The sequence below is a fragment of the Bufo gargarizans genome, chromosome 4, assembly GCF_014858855.1.
Source record: "Bufo gargarizans isolate SCDJY-AF-19 chromosome 4, ASM1485885v1, whole genome shotgun sequence".
Lineage (NCBI taxonomy): Eukaryota > Metazoa > Chordata > Amphibia > Anura > Bufonidae > Bufo > Bufo gargarizans.
Window position 1 is genome coordinate 325,716,006 of NC_058083.1, and position 14,992 is coordinate 325,730,997.

The window sequence follows — 14,992 nt, forward strand, 5'->3', positions numbered from 1 at the left end:
GCAAAAAGAATAAAGTAGAACATTGTTTGAAGTCTATGAGGAAAACCCTATTTTTTTATTTCACTAACATAAAAGTACACACACAATAGGAAACAAGTATGGTAGGGGTTTCCCTGTCCCATGTCTAAAACACTTCAGTAGGAAAAATGTGGCTCTTTCACACCTGCGTTATAGTCTTCCGGCATAGAGTTCCGTCGTCGGGGCTCTATGCCGGAAGAATACTGATCAGGATTTTCCTAATGCATTCTGAATGGACAGTCCGTCCTTCAGGATGCATCAGGATGTCTTCCGTTCCGGAACGGAACGTTTTTTGGCCGCAGCAAATAGCGCAGCATGCTGCGCTTTTTGCTCCGGCCAAAAATCCGGAACACTTGCCGCAAGGCCGGATCCGGAATGAATGCCCATTGAAAGGCATTGATCCGGATCCGGCCTTAAGCTAAACGTCGTTTCGGCGCATTGCCGGATGCGACGTTTAGCTTTTTCTCAATGGTTACCATGGCTGCCGGGACGCTAAAGTCCTGGCAGCCATGGTAAAGTGTAGTGGGGAGCGGGGAGCAGCATACTTACCATCCGTGCGGCTCCCGGGGCGCTCCAGAGTGACGTCAGGGCGCCCCAGGCGCATGGATGACGTGATCGCATGGATCACATGATCCATGCGCATGGGGCGCTCTGACGTCATTCTGGAGCGCCCCGGGAGCCGCACGGATGGTAAGTATACTGCTCCCCCGCTCCCCACTACTACTATGGCAACCAGGACTTTAATAGCGTCCTGGGTGCCATAGTAACACTGAAAGCATTTTGAAGACGGATCCGTCTTCAAATGCTTTCAGTACACTTGCGTTTTTCCGGATCCGGCGTGTAATTCCAGCAAGTGGAGTACACGCCGGATCCGGACAACGCAAGTGTGAAAGAGGCCTAAAAAAAAACATTTCAACTATGGGTGATATAGGTACATATCATTGTGACCACTATATTTCCCCCCTGAAAGTGGGTAATCACTGCATCATCTGTTGTTGGTAATATACTTTCTGTATCAACTCCCTTCAGATTTCAGGAGCTCTGATTGCAGTCATTGACTGAGAAGCGATTCATTGTTTACTTCCAGTCGATAAACATATGTCCTGGCTGTGGATTGATTACACTTCTAGTCTGTATATCAGAGCTGTCTCCATCACATGATCTCCTCAAATGTTATCCCTCAGCTATTTTCTGATGTCCAAAAGCATTAAATGAAGAAAGCCGTGCATGGATATTGTCCTCTCTGTTCATAGCAGGGCCTTGTTCTTAGAATAGGAGCAGGGCCCAGATGTGGGACTCACACAACATTTATTGCGTATCTTCTGTTATAAATGTCCAGAGGGGACAACCCCGTAATGCAAAATCACAAGCTTAAGCCGCTCCATACATGGCAGTGTTAGGTGTATAATACAGCTGACCCCCGCTGGCAATGACCAGTATCAGAGATGACTCCAATCCCAATCTTTTAACCGTCCAAATGCCTCTCATTGGGGCCCCATGAAATTGCAGGGTTCCAACTGGCTGCTATAGCAGGTTGGGGCCCTGTGAAGGCTCCGAGGCCTGCCCTAGTGCTTCCTAACTGCAGCACAGTTTAAAGTGGTTGTGTCCCTTTGGTAAGTGTCATTTATCATGTTGAGACTGTTATTACAAGGCACTTACTAAAGTATTGTGTTTGTCCATATTGCCTGCTTTGCTGGCTGGATTGATTTTTCCATCACATTATACACTCCTCGTTTCCATGGTTACGACCATCCTGCAATCCATCAGCAGTGGCAGTGCAGGCACACTATAAGAAAAAGTGCTGGCCTCTCTGGTGGCCGGGACCGTGGAAGCTCACATAGGCTGGTGCTTTTTTCTATAGTGTACAAGCACGCCGACCACTGATAGATTGCAGGGTGGTCATAACCATGGTAACGAGCAGTGTATAATGTTATGGAAAAATTAATCATGCCAGCAAAGGAAGCAATATGGATAATAACAATGCATTAGTAAGTGTCTTGTATTAACATCCTGTACATGACAAATGCCATTTGCTGAAGCGATACAACCCCATTAAGGTCTCTTTCACATGAGCTATACAGATTGTTTCAGGATCTGTTCAGGGAAAAACAGATTTTCCATGCAAGTTGAATCAGTTTTGCGTGACAATGAGATCAGTGTTTCAGTTTCTCCACGTGGATGCAATCAGTTTTTGATGCATTTTTCATGTGTGTGAAGCAAAACTCAACATCTTCTAGCAACCTTCAGTAAAAAAACGCATTGCATTCGGATTGCATCCTGATTCCTTCCATTTTTTTACACAAGCCCCATTCATTTCTATGGGGCCAGGGCTGTGTGAAAAATGCACAATATAAGACATGCTGCAATTTTTCCTGAATGCAAAAATATTTAAAAACACAGAAATATTACAAATGTCAAAAAATAAACATCATAATGCAAGTCACCAGTACATACTAAATGGTTAAACACTCGGTAACATTGACATGGAAAAGGATCTAGGAATTTTAATAAACAGCAAACTAAGCTGCAAAAACCAGTGTCAGGCAGCTGCTGCCAAGGCCAATAAGATAATGGGTTGCATCAGAAGGGGCATAGATGCCGTGATGAGAACATAGTGCTACCACTTTACAAATCATTAGTCAGACCACACATGGAGTACTGTGTACAGTTCTGGGCTCCAGTGAACAAAGCAGACATAGCAGAGCTGGAGAGGGTTCAGAGGAGGGCAACTAAAGTAATAACTGGAATGGGGGGACTACAGTACCCTGAAAGATGATCAAAATTAGGGTTATTCACTTTAGAAAAAAGACGACTGAGGAAAGATCTAATTACTATGTATAAATATATCAGGGATCAGTACAGAGATCTATCCCATCATCTATTTATCCCCAGGACTGTGACTGTGACGAGGGGACATCCTCTGCGTCTGGAGGAAAGAAAGTTTGTACACAAACATAGAAGAGGATTGTTTACGGTAAGAGCAGTGAGACTATGGAACTCTCTGCCTGAGGAGATGGTGATGGTGAGTACAATAAAGGAATTCAAGAGGGGCCTGGATGTATTTCTGGAGCGTAATAATATTACAGGCTATAGCTACTAGAGAGGGGTCGTTGATCCAGGGCGTTATTCTGATTGGAGTCGGGACGGAATTTTTTATTCCCCTAAAGAGGGGAAAATTGGCTTCTACCTCCCATTTTTTTTTTTTGCCTTCCTCTAGATCAACTTGCAGGATGACAGGCCGAACTGGATGGACAAATGTCTTTTTTCGGCTTTATGTACTATGTTACTATGTTATAATCCGTATCGCCACATCTGAAAATGTCTGAATAAACTCTCAAAATATTTAATATTTGCGATTAATGGCATAAAGATAAATGATTTTCAGTTTTTGGGTAACATTGGCCTCCAAGAAATTGAATGAAAAGTGATCGAAAAGTCGTATGTACCGAAAATGGTACCAATAAAAAATACACTATGCAAAGAATGAGCCCACTCACACAGCTCTGTAGGCAAAAATATGACATTTTAAAGTCTTTAAATATCAGTTGCTTTTTTAGTAAAACATAATAGAAACTAAATAAATGTGGTATCGCCGTAATCATACCAACCCACAGAATAAGCTCTTCATATAATTTTTAAGGCACAGAGAACAAAAAACACCAGAAAAACAAAACTCAAACTATAGTATGTATGTATTTTTTTCAGTTTTACCCCAGAATTTTTTTTCCCCATTTTCCAATAAAAACTAAGCTAAATGAAAGGGTGCTGTTAAAGGGGTTGTCTAAGTTTTTGATATTGATGGCCTTTCCTCAGGATAGGTCATCAATATTAGATCGGCGGAGGTCTAACTCCCATCACCTCCACAATCAGCTGTTTCACGAAACTGTGGCACTTGGTGATCGCTGCAGCTTCTTCCTAGGCCAGTGACATCACGTTCATTGGTCACATGGCCTATGCACAGTTCAGTCCTATTCAAGGGAACGGGTCTGAGCTGCAATACTAAGCACAGCTGCTATCCAATGGATGGTGCTGTGCTTGCTAAGCTTCAAGGAGGATACAGTGTTCACCAGAGCTCTGCAGTCTCTTCAAACAGCTGATCGGCTGTCAGTCCCCTGCTGATCTAATTCAAACAAAAAATTGAAAACTGGACCAGTCCTTGTGAGGTTAAGGTTCACATTAGCTCCTAGTATTTGCTTATTTAAAAGGGCATCTGTGCCCGCATACATACATAATTCCTCTGGGTAGCCATCTTATATGCTTCTGGCCTATGTAAAAAGCTGTGAACTCTCATCTTTCTGAAGCCTGGGTCGCCTATGATATAGATGGACACTTTTATTACCACTACTCTGTAAGGCCAGCAATAAAAGGTCATAAAGGCTATACCAGGCCCAGCTCATCCTATAAGATAAGATCAGCTCGCTGTCAAGCCTGGCTGGAGCGTGACGTCATTAATTTCCAGGTCTGGTTTGAGGAGAGCTAATAGCCCTTAATTAGCTCTGGGCATAAAACCAGTCCACTTTCATATTTCATTTAGGAATCAACTTATGCCCTTTCTGACACCAGATCCAGGCTCTACAGAGTATTGTGGGTAATTAGGTATCAAATATGACTAGAGGATGTGATTCTGTAGCTGACCTATGGGTGGTAGAAGAACTACAGGTCCCAGCATTACCGTGTGTGGTCTCATTCTGTAGGTAAATAAATAAGGATCGCAAATATGTATTCTGTATAAAAATATGCCGATGTATCAAGGAGATACGAGCTTAAGTATAATCCTCATTGTAGGAACTGAACTTTGATGGGGTCATAAAACACTTGGAGGCCAATCCCTAGGATTGACAGTCACTCTGCTGCCATTGGCTGACAGGAGTAAGTCTCCTGCCCATGGCAGAGTTCATAAAAACCCATGCACAAGGACAGAGGAGAGAGACCCATGGAACATCACCAGACACTTAATTGGACATTGACGGCATATCCCTGTATCAGAAGAACTTTGAGGGTCTCCCCTGATACATACTGAAAAGGGGTTTGCAAGGATTCAAAAAGGACATATGAACGACCATCTGAAACCCTCCAGAGAAACTAAGTATTCTTTCATCTTTTTCCCTTTCATTTGAACTGTCGTGATTATTTATATTGTTATTATTATTCTGTAGATTTATAGTCATTTTCATTAGATTTGTATGCACTGCTTTTTACCGCTTATTAAAGATTATAAAATCTAAATAGCCAAGTCTTCCATATTCTAAGCTGCTGAACAACGTACCTTGCCTTTGAAGAGACGTTACCAGGTAGTTAGTTAAATTGCATTTAGGAATTGTAGCTGGGGTTGATTGACTGCGGTTGGTCAGTAAGTGATATCCGGTTCATCCACTGATCTGTGTGATAGTGAATGACCCGGATAGTCGGCTCGTGGACCGGGAACCCACGTGGTGGCAGTTACCGAAGTATAGTGGGGGGTGTTAGCCGAGTGGTAATACCCCGGTCACGTGAGGTCTCTGTGTGTGCGCAGACTCCGTCACAGACCACTACGTCAGAGCTGTGGGATCCGGAGCGGTCGGATCCATAGTTCGTGACAGCATCTATCTGCAGATTTGTAGCTATAAAACTGGCTACATGTGTGCTTGGCAGCTGAAGGCATCTGTGTTGGTCCCAGGTTCATATGTGTCCACAAAATGATGTTTTAATATCTGCAAATGAGCCTCTAGAAACAACGGGTGCATTGCTGTTACTTGTAGATTCTAAGCTATCTCTGCAACTACTGCGCTCTCTGCACTTTAATTATTGGGGCCACGCAGGTATGATCACTTTTACACAGCCTGGCCCTGTCAATCAAAGTGGAGAGGGCACGGCAGTTGCAGAGAGAGCTGAGTCTCTAGATGTAACGGCAACACCCCCATTGTTACTAGAGGCTCATTAACATATATTAAATCTTAATTTTTCTAATCAATGCAGGATCATATGAACATGGGACCAACACAGATGCCTTTAGTTGCCAAGCACACATGGAACAGGTCAACCAGTCTAATAGGCACAAATCTGCTAACAGATGCCCTTTAAGACTTTGGTGTTGCAGAGTGCATACCACACCATGTACCACAATATGGTGTTTTCATATGCCATATTTCATTAGAGGCATAGAGATGTACAATATGGACCCACAGCCATCTATGGGTGCAACATTAGAGATACATAAAACACAGATCCCTTATATATCTCTCTCTCTCATATATATAGATATATATATATATATATATATATATATGAATAGCAGCACTCAAATGAAAACCCAGGTGCAAAAATCCTCAAAACTCTCAGACTTGAGATCCTCAATGTAAAAAGAAGAAACAACAAGGCAGCACCCCGGATAGATGACGTGGAAGAAAATGGATGCAAATGATAAATAAAGTGATCCATTTTCTTCCACGTCATCCAGAGTGCTGCCTCGTTGTTTCTACCAGGGATCTGGTCTTCACTGCAGCAGAGCCACCAGGTTGCTACCTCTTGGAATAGTCCCAGTGTAGTTGGCAGCTGATCCAGGGGAGTCAGAGACTCTGGTGCAAAACACAGAGGAAACAGGCAATGCTCGTATTCAGGAAACAGGCAGAGGTCAGGGGATGCAAAGACTGCACGTATCCATAAAACAAGTCCAAGGTCAGGGCAGGTAGCAGAGGTTCAATATGGTAAATAGTCAGAAGTCAGGGCAGACAGCAAAGGGACAGAATCAGTAACCAGATAGAGTTCAGGACAGAGACCTGCAAAAAGAAAAGTATACCTACACTAGGACTAGCGAGCTAGAATACCTAAAGCTCAAACACCTTCCACCTAGGTAAGGCTGAAACAGGTTATTGACTGTGTACACTTCATATAAATCACAGAAGAAATGCACCAAATGGATATGCCACTGACTATACTGGCTAGTCATAAATGCAGATATTAAAAGCTGAGACTTTTGCCAATATATTCCTGTCAGGAAGATATCGGAGCCCAACATGCACCACGTCACGGTTCTCAGCATGGCAAGGGGTCCTACCACTACGCTACCTATGGTGTGAACAAGGTCTGAAGGTGATGTAATCCAGCTCACAGCCAAGCTTCCACACAACCGCATAGCAGGACAACTAGTGCAATGTGAACAAAGCCAGACTGTAAGCCACACCCATATCAGACCATGTGATGGAGGTTACCAGGTGCAAAGGAGAGTGTTTGAATGCCAGGTAAAGGCACATACACTACATATAAAACAAGACAAAAACACAGAAATATAGTGGCAAATCTGGGGGAGCTGCTCAACCCCTAACACTGTAGCGTGTTTTTCATTGGGGGAGCAGCCCCACCGCATGTGGACTGCAGCAAACGACTATCCCCAGCAAAAAAATTTTTGCATACGGTGGAGGATGTCGGCGCGGTCCACATGCACCACAAAGGCATCCTACACAAAACGGAGCATTGTGCGGATGAAAATATAATCATATAAATCACAGAAGAAATGCGTGTGGAAGCTTGGCTGTGAGCTGGATTACATCACCTTCAGACCTTGTTCACACCATAGGTAGCGTAGTGGTAGGACCCCTTGCCATGCTGAGAACCGTGACGTGGTGCATGTTGGGCTCCGATATCTTCCTGACAGGAATATATTGGCAAAAGTCTCAGCTTTTAATATCTGCATTTATGACTAGCCAGTATAGTCAGTGGCATATCCGTTTGGTGCATTTCTTCTGTGATTTATATGATTATATTTTCATCCGCACAATGCTCCGTTTTGTGTAGGATGTCTTTGTGGTGCATGTGGACCGCGCCGTCATCCTCCACCGTATGCAAAAATTTTTTTGCTGGGGATAGTCGTTTGCTGCAGTCCACATGCGGTGGGGCTGCTCCCCCAATGAAAAACACGCTACAGTGTTAGGGGTTGAGCAGCTCCCCCAGATTTGCCACTATATTTCTGTGTTTTTAACTGTGTACACTTCCCTTTAAAAGTCAGCAGGAGCATGCACAGCCTAGAAAAAAAAAAAATTGCAAGGGGAACATATACAATGCTATCAGCAGTAGGGGAGTGAGAAGCGGGTCTGGGCCTCCAGGCAGAAGAGGGACTGACCTGGTGAGTGATGCAGCACCTGTGCTTATCTGGTCACCAGCATAACAATACTCTTCATGATCCAATTTAAAATACTGGGCATGTTGTGAAGTCCATCTGACAAGGTTCTGGTAGATTCTAAAAAAGTAATGTGTTTTTGATGCAGCATGCAAGTTATACACTAATCTATCTGCAACTCCTGAGGCATTGCTTCTCACTCTGCCTCTCATCTCCTCACCTATAGCAACCAATTACAGCACAGCTTTCATTTGCCTCTCATTTTCCTGCGTGTTTTCAGAAAATAAAATACTTTGTGATTCAGAGTGCTGAATTACACCTGGTGGATTGGGTATGCCTCCAAAAAAGCAGAAACCCATGGGACAAGTCCAGCCAAAAACAAAGAAAGTAAAATTACTATAAACGACTGAGACAACCAATGTGACCAACAGCTTAAGATCGAGTAGGAAAGCACATCAAGGATGTCAGAAACCACTGAACAGCGAGAGGCCCTATTTAAAGTATTGCAGGAAATTAAAATTACAGACTGTTAAGTGTTAAAGAGAAAAAACATAAACAAATGATTAAAAAATTTATGTTTTCTATACCTCTCTAATTGGGCCAAGGAAAACAATGAGTATTTCTGTGTAAGAAATAGCATTAGAAAATATTTATAAAGATAGATGTACACCTGAGAAATGCTAGATATATACGCTAGTATATTTTATAGAGTATATCATATATAACGAGAATTGAACTGAATCTCTATTTAACCTAAGACCAGAAAGATGTAAATTACTTTAGTTATGGTATCAGGTATGAGTATTACTCAGGAGCTGCTGTGTCATACAGCCATCAGATTCATCACATGTTTTTTTTATTTTTTTAAAGCCACTACTTTTTGGTGTCACGTGAAATAATATGACATAACTTTCATTTGCAGCACCTATAATCATAAAAAGTTTCCAAGCTGAATAATTACAGTAATTTTATTGAGGAATTAACAGACAGAATAAAGAAGTCCTGTGTAAAATTGTGTACAAATTTCCTCATTTTCTACTTCAATAATTTTTTGTCAAATGGAGAAAAATACTAAAATGTTAACCAAGAACTTTACAACTAGATTAAACTATAACCTGTTATATACGACTTTCTTGCTATCTCAAGCTCATGGAGTAGGTTACATGAAAGTCAGGTCTTTAGTTTAAATCCAGTTGAAAAGTTGTACATGTATTGTGCCAGGACAATACCTTTGCCGTCTTGCCTCCATCCTATTGTGCATCCTGGTCCCATCTTTCCCCAGGTCAACAAAGCACACGCACCTGGCTGTCCACTTGGACAGCCTCTTTATGGAAGTCATTAAGGGGTCCTATTCTAGAGCACTTCACTTTTCTGCACTGTTAAATAAGTCCTTCAAAGGTTTCCTATGTTGCCTTCCAGTGTCTATTGACACCCTAGCTTCTGCTCTGATAGCCAAGATACAAAAGGACCTCTGTTACCTGTCCTTTATCTCCAGGCGAATACATAGACATCTGGAACCCCATAGCAAAAGTCAGAATTGACCTGGCAGCAACAATCTGGAGGAAAAAAGTAATAAAAGTTTAATGTACAGGGGTAAACGTGAATCTATAAAGAAGAGCTGGTACTCCTTACACTATCCCAACCCTGTGGCCCTATAGCAACCACAGGGACTTCCTCTATTGATGGTATGCCACTGCTTATCACTTTGATTGCCAAGATTTAGACTGCCCCTATTTATCGAGACACTAGGCTTTCCGGTGATGCAATTGGGGACTGGGGAAATTGTGTGCATGAAGTCCTTGAGAGCTATAAATGGCCTGGGGCTGTCTGTACACTATTCTTTTAACATGCAGTGATATGCTAACACATGACAGAGGTATTGGTTGCTTTCCACTCGACCCCTATAAGACTTACTTTACCTTTTGAATGCCTTTCCCACTAAAACCCCATAACCCAAAAACCTCCATAAATAACTAAGACCCCAATAAAACACGGACACCAGGGTTGGATTAATCGCTTCATTCATTAATTTAATGAACCCCATCCTCACGCCAAAAACCCCCAACACCATTATCCAGCTCAACGTGCCTCACTGCCACTGCCCCATTCCGGGCCATAAAACGCCCAATTGCCCTGTTGACCTTCACACTTGCTCTGTTCAGACCCTTAACTGAATGAGCACCCTGCCAAACCGCTGCGGAATAATATCCGACCAAACTGTAACCAGCCCTGGGAACAAGGACCATAAAGTCAAACTTTACATCTCTAACTAGTTCCCCGAAAGGCCTCACTCCCAAGTCATTGCCCCCTACATGTAACACCAACACATCCGCAGCCTAGTCTAGCCGACCGAAACGATGAACCTCAGGAATGACCCCACCCCAAACCATCTCCCGAAGACCCAACCACCTTACTACCACCACTGATCTGGCAAAGCCGAGTTGTTGCCCATCCAGCCGATCCATAGCCGCATGGCACCCCAGAAGACGTATGAATGTCCCATAAGGGTCCATTCACACGTCCGTAGTGTATTGCGGATCCACAATACACCCGGCCGGCACCTCCATAGAACTACCTATTGTCTGCAATTGCGGACAAGAATAGAACATTTTTCCGGAGCTGCGGACCGGAAGATCGGGGCCGCACTCCAGAAATGCGGATGCGGAGAGCACATAGTGTGCTTTCCGCATCAATTCCTGCCCCATTGAGAATAAATGGGTCCGCACCCGTTCCGGATATTGCGCAACGGATGTGGACCCATTCCCCGGACGTGAGAATGGACCATTAATCCAAACCAGGGTTGTTTCCGAACCTGAAAAGAAAGACACCAAGGAGCAACACAGACAAAATACTTTCCCAAGGTAAACACCAAACGTGTACGTCATACTCGATCTGGTCGAACATAAGACCGAAAATGAATGGAATCGCAACGCCCAATCTTTTTCATAACCTCAGCCCCCAGCCTGATGCCTCCATTGTGGCTCCAATTCAAAATGAATGGCTAGAATAACCCACTTGCCCTACCCCTAAGCGATCCTAAGCGATCCAAGCATCTCCTGAAAACGGCTTTAAATTGGAACCGAGACAAAAAAGAACCATCCACATGAACTAACAATGGCACAACAACCTTCTTCACCTCGGTCCAGTATTCTCGCATACAACGCACCCTCCGTCCTCTTTCTTCAACATCGGTCTTCAAAATTCCACCCTATCTTGAAAAAGGTTCATATCCTCCCTAAACAACCCTCCAACTTGGCGAACCGTCAGACAAACAAGCTCCCCCAAAACGAAACAAACGCAGTTCACATTACGAATTACACACCAACCGTAACTGTTTTAACAAATCCAGCAACTGGGCGAAAGAAACCGTCCGCCTGCCATCTTCCCCTGCCCGCAAACGACGCCATCCTTTTAAGGCCCACACAACCAAAAATGACTGGCATTTCGTCGCCCCCAACTCCCAATCTTTCACACCACTCCTCCCAACAACGCCACACTTTTGAATAAGTATCCTACGTACCGGGCACTAGTGACGACCGAATAAGCCCCGCTATAGTAGATCTCACAGACAACCCGAGCACGCCAGCCCAGCCTCTTCCGCTTCTGGGGTAAGCTGCCGAAAACGTTCCCACTGTGAATAAGAGAGAGCATCAGCAATACAATTGTCAACCCCATGTCAACGTGTTGAGTGGTAAACTTTCCAAGACCAGCCACTGTAACAGTCATATCACTAACGGCGATGAGGCCGACAACCCATTAATTGCCTGAACGACTCCCAGGTTATCACAGTGGAAGCGAACCTTTTTATTTTGAAAAAGCCCCCCCCATAGCATAACCGCCACTACAATAGGGAAGCGTTCCAACAGTGCCAAATTCATAACCCAACCCTTTGCTACATAACTATCCGGCCAAACTCAAGCACACCATTGACTACCACAGTAAGCCCCAAAATCACATCAGAGAACAGTTCAAAATCAAATGAATCTACCACTTCCCCCATGAATAGTGAACGGCCGTTGTAATTATCCAAAAATAAACCCCTAAACTGCAAGTCCGCCCTCAACTCACGACCCAACCGAATATAATGATGCGATGCAGACACTCCAAAAGTCACTTTCGCTAACCTCCTACTAAAAACCCTCCCCATGGGCATAATCCGGCATGCAAAATTAAGTTTTCCCAGGAGTGATTGAAGCTCACGCAGCTTAATCTTCTGCAAATGCCACGCCCTCTCCACTTCTCTCTTCAAATCCTCCAGTTTATCTAAGGGAAACCTACACTCCATACGAACCGTATCAATAACTATCCCTAAAAAACTCATCTCCCTTACCGGACCCATTGTCTTTTCTGCCGCAAGGGGAACCCTGAATTTACCGAACAATGTGCACAACGTGTGCAGTAACACCGAACCAACACGCGACTCCAGGGGGCCAATACAAAGGAAATCATACAAATAATGAATGATAGATTTACACCCAGACGCATCCGCCACCACCCATTCTAAAAAAAATACGCCCACAATAGGGAACAGCCCATTGCCAAACACCGATCAATGAAAAACCCCTCTTCCCAAAAACACTCCGACAGGTGTAAACTGTCCGGATGTACCAGCAATAACCTAAACACTGCCTCAATATCCGTCTTGGCTAACAACACCCCTTTTCCAAACCTACGCAACCACTCGACTGCCGCATGAAATGAGGTATAGACCATGGAGCATAAAGCCGGATCAATGCCGACATTGACTGACGACCCTTTCGGAAAGGACAGGCAGTGAAAAAGCAGAAACTTCTTCTTTGGAACCACCCCCAAAGGAGACAAATGCAAAAACGGGCCAGCCATTCTACCCAACCTGACCTCTTTCTCCTATTCTCAGACACCACCTCCGGATGCTCCAGGGCTGAACGAAAAATCTTTCTAATTAACACAGTGCCCAATGGAATTCGAAAACAAAACAAAAACGCCTCCCGCAACAATTTTGCCGCTCTTTTATCTGGGTATCTACTTAAGAATGGTTCCATCTTTTCCAGATAAATCGGCGTCTCCCCTTTTGTTATTGGATTCTCCCCATTTTGCCTATTACCATTAAAGCAACGCTTGGCTCTGTGGGACCCACCACAACGTAGCCGCACCTGCTCCCGCAGCCCTGCTGCACCCCCGGTAACCCCCCACACCTGCAACGGTGATGATCCCTTCGGGCCCCCACCTGCTAATAAGCCCGCTAAGCCTCCCAATAAATGCACCAAACCCCTATCTAAATCCGTCAGAGGGCCTCCAACCCCCCCAATCCCCAAACTCGCCAATAACGGTGAAAAAGGTCCCCACATTATCTCACCTAGCTGCCTGTGTGCTGTGACCCCATCAGCCGCAGCTCCTGAATCCTGCTGACTGGTCCTCTGTACCGACCTTGAAGATCCAGGGGAAGGAATGTCCAGTAACTGTCCCCCAGCTGCCATCAAACCGGGGACGTTAAAGCTTCTCTCCATATCCAATGTTCCAGAGTATGCAGAGCCATCTTCCTGCTGCTGTGAAGGGATGAAGGCCTGCTGCTCCCAGCCACAAGGTTCACAACAGCCCGGTCACCATTTTGATCACGCTGGGGGGCCTCCTCACTGCCAATTCCCAGAGGAGAGCCCACTGTACCTGCTCCGGACCCCACGCTGCTCCTAGATGCCGCATGAGGAGACCTGTCCCAGACACCTCGTGAGCTCCGCCTGTTTGCAGGATTCCTTCCATGCCAGGGCGCACGGGAAGGAGCCTGCACCGCCGCCTGCAAGCATGAAGGGTCCTAGAGGGGCTCCTAATACCGCGCTAGGCTCGGGGAGGAAGTTGCTCCAGGCTGAGGCTGAGGAGGCGAGGGGATATACATTAACAACTCCTGCTCCTGCACCCATCCGGTGCCCCAGACCACTGCAGCTGCCCTTATTTCTCCAACTGCTTCCAGCTCCATCTCATTTTTTGATTGAAGACACTTTTATTACAATCAATGGTCAAACATACATACTTAGTATTGCGACGCAGCGCAGGCCACGAGGCAGCACTTAATAAATACTTACAATCGTCTTTGTGAGCATGGTATTGTTATGTAAAGCACAAGCTAACCTACACTATACATCACAATGCATGGTTCCAGCTCCATCTCATAGGTTAAGTGCTCCTAGCTGGATTAATCTAAAATGGCCACTTCTTCTCCCTTCCCTGCCTACTTAAACACTCCCGATTACCCGCCCCAAAAAGTAAATAATCCAATCCCCACACCCCCCGGGGTATCCCTGAACCAACCCCCTGCCATGTTGGCCTCCCCTAAAGTCTCTGCCCCCCAGTCCGGCCTGTTCTTTATCATTTTAAAATGAACATGTGAAACATAGGGGGTCATTTACGAACAGATCTACACCACTTTTGTTGCATATATCTGGCGCAGATTCTGTCGCATACCATGTTATGGCAGAATCTGCAACTTCGTCCCCGCTCACGACAAGTCTATAAAAGGAGGTGTGGCATGGGCAGGGAAGGGGACAGACCTGCAAGCCCATCTCAGTCATCATTTTCTACTCGTGGTTTAGCCATAGAAAGTGGTCTAAATGTAAAACAGCAAGGAAGCTGGATATGCCGAAGTTATGTAGAAGTCGGCGTCTCTACATAACTTCAGCGATACACTACCAGTGCAGGGGCTTATTAAGACCAGTGTCTAAAACACTTGTCTTAATAAATATGCCCCATGTTGCACTAATCCCTTAATGAGTTTAAATAATGTAATCTTTCAAAAAGGTCTAAAAATGCAATACATTTAGTTATGCTAACATTTACATGAGTATTCCTATTTGGACATTTATGGTATAGCCACAGGATTTTCCATAAATGTCATATAGGTGCAATTCCCAC